Raw genomic sequence first — 14,671 nt, forward strand, 5'->3', positions numbered from 1 at the left:
CCAGATTCGACAAGGCTTGGGGGAAGGAGCGAAGACAGCTAGTTCAAAGCGAGGTGAGGGCAGCGGTGGAGGAGGAGAGGTCCAGCAAAGCAGTGGGAATGGCACATCAGGGTGCCTGGACTAGATGGGAACAAGCTGTGGAGAGGAAGATCACATGGACTGACCTCTGGCGGGCAGAGCCACACCGCATCAAGTTTCTAGTCCAGGCAGTCTATGACGTCCTCCCCAGCCCGTCCAACCTACACACCTGGGGTCTGGTCGATACACCAGGATGTGCCCTGTGCCAGAGAAAGGTGACCCTTGAGCACATCTTGAGCTGCTGCCCAAGAGCTTTGGGGGAAGGCCGATATCGCTGGCGGCATGACCAGGTGCTGAAAACAATTGCAGAGAGCATATAGGTTAGCATCAGCAGCTGCCGGAGGTCAAAGCCCTCCAAGCAAACCATCAGCTTCATCAGGGCCGGAGAGAGGCCAAAAAGATCTTCCAGGATAACAGCAGGGCTTCTGAACACTGCACAGGATTAGCAGCTGAAAGTGGACTTGGCCAGACAGCTTAAGTTCCCCCAGCATGTTGTGGAGACCACACCTGGTCATGTTGGAGCTCACTGTGCCATTGGAAGACCGAATGGAGGAAGCCTTTGAGAGGAAGAGGCAGAAATATGATGGCCTCGTCAACGACTGCCACAACCGAGGCTGGAAGGCATTGTGCTTACCTGTGGAGGTGGGGTGCAGAGGATTTGCAGGGAAGTCCCTCTACGAGGCCTACACTGCACTCGGCGTCACAGGTGAGAGAAGGAGAAGGGCTATTAGCAATAGAACAGAGGCTGCAGAGAAGGCTTTGAGGTGGCTCTGGATCAAAAGAGCGTATCCGTGGTTAAATGCTGCTAGGGCACAAGCTGAGGCCTGATCAACCTCAGTTGGGTCGCCTGAAGGAGGGTGTCTGATGTTTCGAAAGACCCGAAACACCCAATGAGATCAGGAAAATCACTGATGATGTGCCCTAGCTTAGCATCAGAAGATGTATCATTACAATTAGACCCAGCTACTTAAAGAGATAATTCCAGAGGTCATAGATCCTTCTCTTAATATCATTAATTCATCTTTGTCATTAGGATACATATCAACAACTTTTAAGCTGACTATGATTAAACCGCTTGTTAAAAAACGCAACTTGATCCTACAGAATTAGTCATTTACAGGCCGATCTCGAATCTACCTTTACTGTCAAAGATACAAGAAAAGGCAGTATCTTCACTCAACGTATCTTCCTTTTTAGCAAGAAATCCGAGGATTTTCAATCCGGATTTAGACAGCTCTCATTAGAGAGACAAATGATTTGCTCTTATCATCCGATCGTGGTTGTATCTCTCTATTAGTGTTACTTGATCTTAGTGCTGCATTTGACACTATCGACCACAACATTCTTTTAAATAGACTCGAAAATTATGTTGGAATTAGTGGAATTGTATTTAAATCATACTTAAATGAAAAGAAATCATACTTATCTGACCGTTATCAGTTTGTAGCAGTAAATGAAGAGATGTCTCATCGATCAAAAGTTCAGTATGGTGTACCACAAGGCTCAGTACTAGGACCGTTGCTGTTCACTCTATACATGCTACCCTTAGGATATATCATTAGGAAGCATGGCATTAGTTTTCACTTTTATGCTGATGATTCTCAGCTCTATATTTCTCACGCCCAGACAAAACTTACCAATTCACAAAATTAACAGAATGCATAGCTGATATAAAAAACTGGATGACTAGTAATTTCCTACTACTAAATTCTGAAGAAAAACCCCCCCAGAGATTCTAATTATTGGACAAAAAACTTCCACACGTAATAACCTAGAATACTGTCTAACACTTGATGGCTGCTCTGTTAAGTCTTCGTCGTCGGTTAGGAACCTGGGTGTGCTCTTTGATACCAATCTTTCATTTGAAAGTCACGTGTCTAGTATATGTAAAACTGCATTTTTCCATCTTAAAAATGTATCTAAATTACGCCATATGCTCTCATTGACAAATGCGGAACAATTAGTTAATGCGTTCATGACCTCAAGGTTTTTGTAGGCTGCCTAGATTATTGTAATGCTCTACTGGGTGGTTGCCCTGCACGCTTAATAAACAAACTACTGCTAGTTCAAAACGCAGCAGCTCGAGTTCTTACTAGAACCAGGAAGTATGACCATATTAGCCCGGTTCTGTCAACACTGCATTGGCTCCCTATTAAACATCGTATAAATTCTAAATTATTGCTGATTACTTACAAAGCACTAAATGGTTTAGCACCGCAGTACTTGAGCGAGCTCTTAACGTATTATAGTCCTTCACGTCTATTGCGATCTCAAAATTCTGGCCAGTTGATAGATCCTTTTCCTATTTAGCACCAAAACTTTGGAACAGTCTTCCTACCATTGTCCGGGAAGCAGACGCACTCTGTCAGTTTAAAGCTAGATTAAAGACACATCTCTTTGACCTAGCATTCACATAATACATTATAGACTTATATAGCTCAATGTTAGGCTGCATAGATTAGGTCAGCCGGAACTGGGAACACTTCCCATAAATCCTGATGTACTCGTTACATCATAAGAAGAATGGCATCTACGCTCATTTTAGTGTCTTTGTTTATCCCGAGGTTTTCCCGCAAGTCTGCCAGATCCAGGCCGTATCCAGATCTGACGAAGGACTTTTGCCCGGACCCAAGGACAACGCAGTGCTGAAGTACCAACTAGCCTCTTCCTATGGAGGATCCCTTTATCACTCTACAGATAAAGCGTTGTCGGGATAATTTCGGTTTTGCGTATCTACCCCAAAGTGATAAAATTCTGTTTAAAAATGTTAAGGCCAGACAAGTAGTTTAAGGCTTGGTTTGTAGGGAATTACAAACCTGCGCACATATATTCAAATGCGCATAACTATAGAATTAATTCTTAATGAGCACGTGAGCGCCATCAGCGTTTCTCACAGGTTCGCGTTTAAAGTCTGTGTAGAGAGAATGATGTCGTCTTAGCAGTCTCTAATTTAATAACTAATGATCCTTGCGGCGGAAGTGAATCAATCAAAACTAACTTTAGCTGGAAAATATCTTGATTCAAGAACCGCTATAAAAACAAAACAATCTCTGTTACCTGAAATTATCCATTTATTACTGTAAAGCCGCTTTGAAACAATCTACATTGTTAAAAGCGCTATGTAAATTAAGATGAATTCACCTTTGGCTAAGCCCCGCCCCCCTTAGTTACTGTTGCTACCTCCGACAACTTCATCTGGGCTCTGGTTTGGTATCAACATGGCTTATGCTGTAACGGCTCTTCCTGCTGAAATTTTATAAAGCAGCAAATAAAGTGTCCGATAGAAGTAGGCAAAAGGGGCTCAGTGTGCGTTCGAAGGCTATCTTCAAGACATAAAGGTGAAACGCAAGCAACAACAAGGCATCCAAATAGAGGCAAAAGCATAACGGTCACAGTCAAAAAATGAACCACCGCATATCCTAATCGAGACGGATGCTGGGACTAACAATATCAGGAGAAATACTGTTCATGCAAAGCTGGGTAGGTCTCTATTCACTTCTATAATCGTTATTATTTACAAAGCAAACGGACTACGCGAATATAAAGTTGTATTTATTAGCAGCGTGTGCTAGCGTATCAACAATTAGGGTAGAGAACCGAAATCATAACCTAAACCAGCATAAAACTGTCTAACTAGTATAACTTCACAGTAAGGTTAAAAGCTAAATGTATCTTAGAGCAAAAGTGTGCTTGTTGATCCTTGAGGGGTTTCGCTGACTGAGAGGACGTCCACACAGTTTAATCCAAAGACAACACTTGTCAGTATTTAACTTCAGTTTTGGGAAGGGGGAAAAACGGACACCCCCCTCCAACCTCTCTGGGAAACGCGTATCTGTGTTACAAATGCCCCAGGCACAACGTTTAACCATATTTTTAATAAAACGACGACGTAATAGCCTGCCGAGACCAAAAATATGAGCCACCTGCGTTGAAGTCAATGGAGCGCCGTGAAAAAGTGTCGGACCCTCTGTGGGAGCTCGTTCTTGGCTGCGCTGTGATTGGTAAATCTACATTCTAGGGCGTGGCTTAGCCAAAGGCGAATTGACTCGTTTGAAAAACTGTACCTCACGTTGCTTTCATACAGATTACACAAACAGAGAATACTTGTTTTCATTTTGAATTTGATCATTTAATAGTAGACACTTAAATGATTATGAAGACATATTGCTCATGCATGGGTGAATAGAATTCGCTGACATTTGTTTAAGTTTAGAGACATGCTCCAGAAAAAAAAGTTCACAGAGACAGCAGAGGCAGAAAACACACCCTGTTTATTTTCTTTATTTTACAAAACACAATGTTTTGCTTCGATTGTAAGTGGACACAAACAAATATACATTTTACAGTTTATTTTTTCATATTTCTTAAGTCTGTATGACCATAAACTATAAAGTATTTTAAGTCTATTTTGCTGCTATGTGGAAAAAAAAAATCGAGCAAAACACGTTGAGCGTTTGCCGACCCCAGAGGTTTAAAGGTCTAATGTGAGATTTTTTTTATGTATAATGTGTAAGAAATGTAATATGACATCATATCTCCTTACCTAATCATTAACATATCTTTCTTCTCCACTGAGGCAACTTAAAAGATGGGAAAATGTAAAGTTTGAACTAGAAATATGATTTGCCACATTAACTATTGAGGAAGAGGTGCCAAACATCTGTGTTTATATAGGGATTGCAGCTAAATGATTCAAGCCACAATTCAACAATACAACCATGATTGCATGACTCATTGTGGGGTCATGGCAGAGTCAATGGAGTCAATACGATGCCACCCATTTAGATCAATAAACTTCACTGTCATTCCCCCAAGTGAATGATTTGAAATTGCGGTCTCACTAGTTACATTTTGGTACAATTTTATATACCTTTACAAAGACACCTTGCTTAATGTAATGTAATCTGCAGTGGTATCCACTTGTGCATGATGCCAGGATGTTGCTATGTGGTTGATAATGTGTTCTGAGTGTGTTGCTATGCAGTTGGTTCTGGGTGGTTGCTGGGTGATTACTTACCGGTTCAAATCAAAAGAGCCCACCCTTCTCCTCTTTCATTATCTGCCAAGTAAAAGAGATAACAAAATAATAGCATACCAATAGTCTGCACAATTTAAGGTATTTACAGCAGGGATGGGCAACTTTGGTCCCAGAAGGCCACTGTCCTGCAGAGTTTAGTGCAAATCCTAATCAAACACGGCTGAACAAGCTAATCAATGTCTTCAGGATTACTAGAAAGCTAAAGGCATGTTTGTTTTATATCATGGTTGGAGCTAAATTCTGCATGAAAGTCACTGATCTACATAGAGAACTGGATTGCTCATGACGCCATAAAAAGTGAAGCCACTGCGCCGCCATATGATGTTTTATTAACAAAGTTCGAGAGGAGCACGTTCAAATAATTGATCCAATTATCACATCATTCCAACCAGCTGTCAACATGTAATCCAACCAGCTGTCAATCAGTAATCAACACGTCTATCCAATCAGCATGAGTGGAGACCTATATATATTCTCATTTGACTCACCAACATTCTTTGACAGTTTTTCAGCATCCCTCCACCACCCCATCTTCTCACACTCGCCTGGTTACTTCCTAACCAGCAATACGGGGGGAGTACGTTTGGGCCCAATATCCGAGCTCAAAGCCCTCTCCCCGGACAGCACGCCAAATATGCATACCATTTATTCTATCTAACTTATTTGTAAGTGTGAACTCGTGAAATTGGTATTCTCCAGTAAGATCACACGTTCTACTGCATAGGAAATTATATGATTTTATAGGAAAAATTGCCTTGAAGGATATGACATCTTGATATAAACAATAAAATTTTCACTATTTAAAATACTAATTATTGATATCAGAAATTAGATTTACAATAGTAAAAACTGTAATTATTGATATTTGTAATTGTTTTTTCACTAGTTAAATGTGACCATAGGCTGCCATTCAAATTCAGTTGTTGATATCAAGAACTGATTTCTTAGTAGTTCCAATTTCAAAAGTCAAAACGGCTTGATGGCAGTTTAGAATGTGCAATACAGTCAACAGTCATTACACGGATCAGTGATGACAGTGGCTGACCACAGCTGTCCATCCCTGCTTTACAGTTACAAGGCATCATTCACTTGCCTAAGTTTAATATAAGTTTAAAACTGAGTGTTTGTTCAAATCAAACAAATATTTACTGTATAAATAATTTATATTAAACTCTATGCAATATAAACTGTTAGTTACCACAGAATACCAAACACAACCAATGTCTAACAAATACAATGGAGTAAAATAGACTATAGTTTCATTGTAAATACATTTTTGAATGTACATTCTTTTTTTTCAGACTAATTTATGAGTTAAAAATATGATTATGCAGAACAAACTTCCGTATTCTGTAAAAACAGATTGCATACACTGATCTACACTGTATATTCATTGGTCACATCGCTTCCGGTTCAGGTCTTTTGTATGTGCTTAAATTGTTAACTATAAAGTAATTTTTTATTCAAAATACATTTAAAGATGTGAGCAAAGATGAGCATAACCGATGTCTATATGCAGATTGATATATAAAGGTTTTTCATTTTTCTTTTTCTCACTAATTTAGATATTAAAATCAAATAGAGGCTGGTAGAGGTGTTAGTGAGACCAGCAGGGGGCGCTCACCCTGTGGTCTGTGTGGGTCCTAATGCCCCAGTGTAGTGACGGGGACACTATACTGCCAAAAGAGCGCCGTCCTTCGGATGAGACGTTAAACCGAGGTCCTGACTCTCTGTGGTCATTAAAAATCCCAGGATGTCCTTCGAAAAAGAGTAGGGGTGTAACCCCGGCATCCTGGCCAAATTTGCCCCTTGGCCTCTGTCCATCATTGCCTCCTAATCATCCTCCTATATATACTAATTGGCTTCATCACTGTCTCCTCTCCACCAGTAAGCTGGTGTGTGGTGGGCGTTCTGGCACAATATGGCTGCCGTCGCATCATCCAAGTGGATGCTGCACATTGGTGGTGGTTGAGGAGATTCCCCCCTTCTATGTAAAGCGCTTTGAGGTCTCAGATAAAGCGCTATATAAATGTAACAAATTATTATTATTATTATTAAATAGAACGGCAACAATAAACAGAACTAGCTCAGCTGATTTACCTCAAGAGTCCATAGATATTGCCGTCAGTTTGCCGTTAACACTTTCTCTGACAAGCGGATGCAATGGGACCTGTTTGTTCATGACATTCAGCAAAAAAAAAAGCAGTTTTTTTATGATAGAGATTTTTTTTTTTTTCATGGTATATTCATTTAAGTGTCCAGTAGACACACCCTCATTAACGATTTAATGACTTATCCTATCCTCTATGAAATATTGTGCGCTTTGGTCGTTCATTTACATGACAACAGCGTTTTGGGGGCCTGAAAATGCAAACTTTTGAAAATCAAGTCAAGTCACCTTTATTTATAGTGTTTTTTTACAATACAGATTGTTTCAAAGCAGCTTTGCAATGATAACAGGAAAATAATGCATATTTTTATAGTGTCATAGTCCAGCAGCCTTAGTAAGTTCAGTGATTGTTCATTTATGTAACTCAACGAGCGAACAGTGTATGATTATCATTCAGGCAGCATCACAGGTCAGAAGTCAGATTGAACATTCAAAATATTTATCCAGTTCAGTCTGATTTAAAATCGGAGTCATCAGGCCGCTATGGAGACGGCATTGTTGAGGATCAGTGCCGATGGCTGACGTGTCGATGAGGCCTTCACAGGGGAGAGTCTAGTTGACACAATCTCTGCTGACACTTCAGGGATGCGTTGTGGTCCTGTCTAGATAGTCCACCATCTGATCTGGATACGGCCCAGATCCGGTATAAACCGGATAAACAGAAAGACTAATATTAGCGTTGATGCCATTCTTCTTATGATGTAACGAGTACATCGGGTGTTATAGGAAGTGTTCCCAGTCCCGGCTGACCTAGTTAATGCAGCCTAACAATCATTTAATTGATTTGAAAAATTTAAATGCATAATGTGTTATGTGTATGCCAGGTTAAAGAGATGTGTTTTAAAGAGAGTGTGTCTGCTTCCCGGACAATGTTAGGAAGACTGTTCCAAAGTTTTGGTGCTAAAGGAAAAGGATCTACCGCCTGCAGTTGATTTTGATATTCTAGGTATTATCACCTGCCCAGAATTTTGAGATCGCAATAGATGAAGGACTATAATGCGCTATGAGTTCGCTCAAGTACTGGGGAGGGAAACCATGTAATGCTTTGTAAGTAATCAGCAAGATTTATAAAATAATATAAGATACAATTTATATGATGTTTAAAGGACAAGTTCAGTATTTTACACTTAAAGCCCTGGTTTCAGATCGTTTCTGATGAAATAGAACGGTTAAGATTGAAATTTGGACACATGCTGCTGTCCCGAGAATTTTCGGTTTCTGTGGTAGCACCCCCCCCCCCCCCCCCCCACCTCCACAATGGCTGCATAGGTGCACTGGAACAATCCTTCCTAAAATGCATTAAACTTTCGTTTACAAAGACGTGAAACTCACCGAGTAGTCAGGGGTGTTCACTGATATGCTCACACAAAAATCGCTGCAAAAGATGCTTTCCAACAGGTTTTATCGTAGTTTTTGTAATACCGTACCTCACAGCACATCCAAAACAAGTCAATGGAGTTGGACAAAAACTACGATCTTAACCGTTCTATTTCATCAGAAACGATCTGAAAACAGGCCTTTAAGTGTAAAATACCGAACTTCAAAATGACAACTCTGTCATCATTTACTTATCCTCAAGTTGTTTCAAACCTGTATACATTTCTTTCTTCTGCTGAACACAAAGGAAAATATTTTGAAGAATGTCGGTAACCAGACAGTTGATGGACGAGTAAATGATGACAGAAATTTAATTTTGAAGTGAAATAATCCTTATCAGGGAGCCAATGCAGTGTTGACAGAACTGGGCTAATATTATGGTCATACTTCCTGGTTCTAGTAAGAACTCTGGTGGCTGCGTTTTAGGCCAGCTGGAGTTTGTTTATTAAAGGATAATTCCGGTATTTAACACCTTGAGTCTATATTGTAGTTTGTTTTGGATGAACAAGAGTGGTGGACAACATTTTTTTGACAATGGTTCCTCTCTCGAGTTTTTGACTATAATAGAATTGGCCATGGACCCATTTAACATTGGAGTCAATGGGCATGTCCGAAAATGTCATTAAAACAGCCAATAATGTTCGTTTACAAAACTGTTAAACTCACCGAGTGGTTAGTGGTGTTCGTTGATGATTATAAACAATATATCGTCGCAATATATGATTCCAATCCGTTTATTTTGCTATAGTGGAACAATTTTTTCAGAAACTTCACAGCTGTGTAACTTCCGCTCAATATTTGAATCTGAAGCGTTAGCACACTCCCGACCACTTGATGGCGATAACCGATGTTTATGTCTCGCGGGACACTCACGGTCACAGTCGAGTTCAACTTCATATTACAAGTAACAATTAATGAAGGTTTTGTTTGTTTATTTCGCTTACTCTCCCGGAGCACAGTTGCTCTGCTCGCTAGCCTTATGAGAAACGGAAGCGAGCAAAAAGACTACATCGACCAAATGTAAACAGCCCCCTTTCCGTTTCCGGTAGCGCATTTATATTAACCTATATACTGTCTATGATATTAACGAGCACTCAGTCCTTCAACAGAATTCAATGGGATTTTACAAAATGACGAATAAAACACGACAGAAACTGTATTTCGCAACACTTTTTGTTTCTGGAGCATCAACTAACATCACTAATCACTCGGTGAGTTGCACAGTTTTGAAAACTAATGTTAAAGGTGGTTTTAATGACATTTTCGGACATGCCCATTGACTCCAATGTTAAATGGGTCCATGGCCAATTCTTTTATAGTCAAAAACTCGAGAGAGGAACCATTGTCAAAAAATGTTGTCCACCACTCTTGTTCATCCAAAACAAACTACAATATAGACTCAAGGTGTTAAATACCGGAATTATCCTTTAAGAGTGCAGGGCAACCACCCATAAGAGCATTACAATAATCTAGCCTTGAGGTCATGAACACATTAACTAACTGTTCTGCATTTGGCATTGAGAGCGTGTCGTAATTTAGATATGTTTTTAAAAATATAATTTAAGTTATGAATATAATGAATTGAATGTGGTTTTACAGATGCTAGAAACAAAGAGCACACCCAGGTTCCTAACCGACGAAGACTTGACAGAGCAGCCATCAGTATGACAGTTAGACAGTGTTTTAGGTTGATATGATTTCAATATATGACCCCGATATGTCTCCGAGACCATAAACATGACAGATAACATGTGAAGTAACAATTTATTTACATACATATATTGTAAAACTAATTCTGTGAGACTGAGACTGAGACTGCAAATAGGGTGATTAAACTTAGAAATTACTGGTGGTTCTATTCTTTTTGAAACTCCTCAAACTCAATAAGTAGAGTCTGGGATTGACTGTAGGAGTAGAAGTGTGCCAGTCAGACAGAAAAGGCATATTTAGCCTTTAAGTTGCTGAAAGTTCTGCTACTTAAATAACTTGACACAACCAAAGGCATCATGAATCTAATTTGTTTGGATTTCAGTCTTGGCAGTGCCGTCACACTAGTTCACCTATAGGCAAGATAAGACACTACCACAGGAAGGAAAAAACTATTTTCAACAAATGAATTAAACAAAAACCAAATTAAATCTGAAATTGACAACTGTTCATCATCATGCTTGTTTGCATGGAAAAGCTTTGATATTTCAATAAAAAAAGAAAGAATTTAAACCGAAAACCATGTGCACGGTGCATGATGTGTCAAATCACCAAAGTCTTAATGTCTGTTCACACCTGAATGAAACCAAACACTAAGACTTAGGCACAAAAGAACACTTTCTTCCCTTCATGTGCCATAGAACAGCAGAGGTCTGTAAAGTTCAGGAAGCACATTGGGCTTTTACTTGAAAATCTATAAATTGTGAAAATGAATGCCTCTGTGTTTATTTATGCAAGGGGTTCCAGGCTCTGAGAGACTGCAACCCAGTTGCCATCTGTGCTCTTATTAGTGTCTCTCCGTCCACTCCACATGGTTGTGTCAGCACCTCATTCAAATGGGTTCCCGAGGTCTGTTTAGATTGAGAGAGGAGAGACACGGTTAGAGTAATCTATCTGCAGACTGGAGATCAATCTCTTCACTGCAAAAAATGCTATTCTTAATCAGCATTTAGTTAAAAAAAATGTAAGCATCCTTTAAAAAGTCATAGTTTTGGAAAAACAAAGCTTTTTGCAATTGCAACAATTGCAAAAAATAATAACCTAGGTAGATTTAAGAAGCAAACTGAGTTAGATATTAAAACTTAATTTTCACACATCTTGAAATGATTTTATTTAAGCGATAAAAATAAACTTTTTTACATTTTATTATCTTCAGCTATTTAAAACTCTAAGTGCAGGTTTACATGACAATGATAAAACAAAAAGGTTTAGTTCACATGGATCCGCGAAAACAATTTAAAAAACGCTGTATAATACATGCCAGGCCAGTAGTTGGTGATGTCACTTGGTGATGGTGATGCCTGAACACGTAATACGCATGCCACCGTTTTCACAAATTCACATTTGTATGGTTAACATGGAAACAATAAAGATATTGTTTTCAGAAGCTTGCACTTTGAAACCCATTTTTGAGTGGATCTTAGTGCTACATTTGATACCATCGACCACAACATTCTTTTGAATAGACTCAAAAATTATGTTGGCATTAGTGGAATTGCACTAGCATGGTTTAAATCATACTTATCTGACAGTTATCAGTTAATGAAGAGATGTCTCATCGATCAAAAGTTCAGTATGGTGTACCACAAGGCTCAGTACTTGGACCGTTGCTGTTCACTCTGTACATGCTACCCTTCGGATATATCATTAGGAAGCATGGCATTAGTTTTCACTTTTATGCTGATGATGATACTCAGCTATTTCTTCACGCCCTGACGAAACCTACCAATTCACAAAATTAACAGAATGCATAGCTGATATAAAAAACTGGATGACTAGTAATTTCCTACTACTAAATTCTGAAAAAAACTAAAAACACAAAAGAGATTCTAATTATTGGACAAAAAACTTCCACATAACCTAGAATACTGTCTAACACTTGATGGCTGCTCTGTTAAGTCTTCGTCGTCGGTTAGGAACCTGGGTGTGCTCTTTGATACCAATCTTTCATTTGAAAGCCATGTTTCTAGCATCTGTAAAACCACATTCTTCCATCTTAAAAATAAATCTAAATTACGACATTCTCTCAATGCCAAAATGCGGAACAATTAGTTAATGTGTTCATGACCTCAAGGCTAGATTATTGTAATGCTCTTATGGGTGGTTGCCCTGCACTCTTAATAAACAAACTCCAGCTGGCCTAAAACGCAGCCACCAGAGTTCTTACTAGAACCAGGAAGTATGGCCATACTATTAGCCCAGTGCTGTCAACACTGCATTGGCTCCCTGATAAGGATTATTTCACTTCAAAATTTTTATTCTGTCATCATTTACTCGTCCATCAACTGTCTGGTTACCGACATTCTAAAAAATTTTTCCTGTGAGTTCAGCAGAAGAAAGAAATGTATACAGGTTTGAAACAACTTGAGAATAAGTAAATGATGACAGAGTTGTCATTTTGAAGTGAATTATTCCTTAAACATTGTATAAATTGTATCTTATATTATTTTATAAATCTTGCTGATTACTTACAAAGCATTACATGGTTTCCCTCCCCAGTACTTGAGCGAACTCATAGCGCATTATAGTCCTTCACATCTATCTCAAAATTCTGGGCAGTTGATAATACCTAGAATATCAAAATCAACTGGAGGCGGTAGATCCTTTTCCTTTAGCACCAAAACTTTGGAACAGTCTTCCTAACATTGTCCGGGAAGCAGACACACTCTCTTTAAAACACATCTCTTTAACCTGGCATACACATAACACATTATGCATTTCAATTTTTCAAATCAATTAAATGATTGTTAGGCTGCATTAACTAGGTCAGCCGGGACTGGGAACACTTCCTATAACACCCGATGTACTCGTTACATCATAAGAAGAATGGCATCAACGCTAATATTAGTCTTTCTGTTTATCCCGGTTTACTGTAGTCAGCCGGATCTGGGCCGGATCCAGATCAGATGGTGGACTATCTAGACAGGACCACAACGCATCCCTGAAGTGTCAGCAGAGATTGTGTCAACTAGACTCTCCCCTGTGAAGGCCTCATCGACACGTCAGCCATCGGCACTGATCCTCAACAAAGCCGTCTCCATAGCGGCCTGATGACTCCGATCTTCAATCAGATTGAACTGGATAAATATATTGAATGTTCCGATCCAATCTGACTTCTGACCTGTAATGCTGCCTGAATGATAATCATACACTGTTCTCTCATTGCCTAATTCACCTCAGGTGTGCTTTCTATCCTGTTGTTCGTGGGTAAATTGTGATCGTCATATACATAAATAAACATCACATAACAGTTGAGAAGACAAAATATAATCAAATCTCACATTTATTTTCATATTAAACATTGTAACGTTTATTTAGGAGTCCCAAGTGTGAATAGTTAATATATATAATAATATATACTACATATTTTAAATCACCAGGTCAAAGGGTCAGGATACGACCTGAGCCAGACTCAAATGGGTCATCGGATCATAAATACCATTGTACATGTTGGCACTGGCACATTAACTGCCAGGCCATGTCTGAACATAGAATATCCATTTTATGCACTAGTTAATAGGTAGCTATCCTTGTTTTACCATGGCAAGGGTGAAGGATAGGGTATCTTGGCAAAAATTTTGATCCAGGACTAACAAAAAAAGAAACGTGTCGTACTTGGCAAATAACCAATTATTGTTATATAAAAAGAAGTTAGATGTATTGCTTTATATTAGCATTCATAAGGAACAGATGTCAGGGCCAAATCAATTTGTAATAGAGTGCTTGACTGAATTTCCTTTATATGTTAGTTGTTTTGCTTTGGGAGCGTTGTGATAGCGTAATGCAGACGATCAAGGCTGTACAATGAAATCCATTTTAGTGCTGGAGCGGAATTTTTGAACTGCAGCCCTATGGCTCTTCTTTTCACGTGGAATCTGTCTTGTAAACTGATCTCCCTGGCCAGTCATGACCTCAGCATGCAAGTATGAGTTTTCAGCCCGGACCTGCATTTACCAGCGCAGCCTGCCAGAGAAACTGAGACTCATTATCACCGGTCCCTGAAGAGCATAACCGCTAAGGGTGGAGCAAAGAAGGTAAGTCCTTCCCTCTTAAAGAACGAAGCCTAGTCAATAAGAAGCAGCAGCTGTGTGCACATCCTTGTTCTCAAAAAGGGGAGATTAGGACATATGATCATATGGGGAAGCTGTCACAAGGGTCATCTCAGTGACTATGTAGTTTTGAGCCAAATGTCGATTAATACAAGAGTCAACTATAACTGAACTAAATAGTAGAACTGAAAGATTGAACAGAATAAGGGTATTTTTCCAAAATGTGAGTTCAGAGCAAGTTTTTCTATTTTA

This window comes from Phoxinus phoxinus (assembly GCF_949152265.1).
Source record: "Phoxinus phoxinus genome assembly, chromosome: 3".
Taxonomy (NCBI): Eukaryota; Metazoa; Chordata; class Actinopteri; order Cypriniformes; family Leuciscidae; genus Phoxinus; species Phoxinus phoxinus.